The sequence below is a fragment of the Myotis brandtii genome, unplaced genomic scaffold, assembly GCF_000412655.1.
Source record: "Myotis brandtii unplaced genomic scaffold, ASM41265v1 scaffold731, whole genome shotgun sequence".
Lineage (NCBI taxonomy): Eukaryota > Metazoa > Chordata > Mammalia > Chiroptera > Vespertilionidae > Myotis > Myotis brandtii.
Window position 1 is genome coordinate 1,457,545 of NW_005370895.1, and position 1,213 is coordinate 1,458,757.

Consider the following 1,213-nt stretch of genomic DNA (forward strand, 5'->3'; position numbering starts at 1 on the left):
CCCCAACTCCCCTATCGGCCCTACTCTGTGCGTGACAGGGGGGAGCTCCCCAACCCCCTGATGGGCCCTGCTCTGTGAGTGACAGGGGGCAGCGCCCCAACCCCCTGATGGGCCCTGCTCTGTGAGTGACAGGGGGCAGCGCCCCAACCCCCTGATGGGCCCTGCTCTGTGAGTGACAGGGGGCAGCGCCCCAACCCCCTGATGGGCCCTGCTCTGTGAGTGACAGGGGGCAGCGCCCCAACCCCCTGATGGGCCCTGCTCTGTGAGTGACAGGGGGCAGCGCCCCAACCCCCTGATGGGCCCTGCTCTGTGAGTGACAGGGGGTGCCGCGCAACCTCCCCATCGACCCTGCCTTGAGTGTGACAGAGGGCAGTGCCCCAACCCTCCAATCGGCTCTACCCTGAGTGTGACTAGGGGTGGCATCGCAACCTCCCGATCCGCCCTGCTCTGTGCATAAAAGGGGCAGTGCCCCAACTCCCCAATCGGCCCTGCTCTGAGCCCGACCAGGGGCTGCACCTAGGGATAGGGCGTGCCCTCTGCCACCCGGGAGCAGGCCTAAGCCAGCAGGTCGTTATCTCCTGAGGGGTCCCAGACTGCGAGAGGGCACAGGCCAGGCTGAGGGGCCCCCCTCCCCCCCGAGTGCACAAATTTTTGTGCACCGGGCCTCTAGTAGTAACTATATAGTATAATAATAACCGGCTGCAGGCTCAGGATATGCCAGGCCGTTTGCCATGTAGTGTCTGCATGTGACCCGTTTCAGTGCTCATAGCCGCATGTGGCACACACTGTGCTCTGCATTTTCTAGATTGTTGGGTATCTTTCCCAAGGCCACCCAGAGGGGAGGGGGCAGAGATAGGGGGAGTCTGGTCCCCAAGACCTTGAATGGTCTGAGACCACAAATGCAGCCTGAAGCCCCGCTCTGCTCCCCTCGCGGTGGCTGGCTCCGCCTGGGAGGAGCGAGTAGTCCTGGCAACCCAGCTGCCGCCGCTCTCCCGGCTGCAGAGGCGCGCGCGAGCCCACCTTCGACGCCGAGACTTCCGGGTTCCTGGAGCGACCGGAAGTGGGTCCTCTCTTACTTCCGGTTCGGCCATTGTTTTTTGCTTCTACCACCGAGCAAGGTGTTGTGCGCCGAGGCGGCGTCGCAGCGGTACTCCCAGTGAGTGGACCGGAGGCGGGGAACGAGGGGCTGCCGGGGCGGGGGACGAGGGGCTTC

General features: G+C 64.6%; 1 protein-coding gene across 2 annotated transcripts in view; it reads left to right on the forward strand.

Annotated features, from left to right (window-relative positions):
* Positions 1–1,075: 1,075 nt before the first annotated feature.
* The window catches only part of LOC102242526 (zinc finger protein 660), a 33,036-nt gene continuing 32,898 nt past the window's right edge, over positions 1,076–1,213 (forward strand). For both annotated transcript variants that reach the window (XM_014530296.1, XM_014530294.1), the window contains exon 1: positions 1,076–1,156. The gene's annotated coding sequence lies outside the window, so the exon portion shown is untranslated. The remainder of the gene's footprint in view (positions 1,157–1,213) is intronic.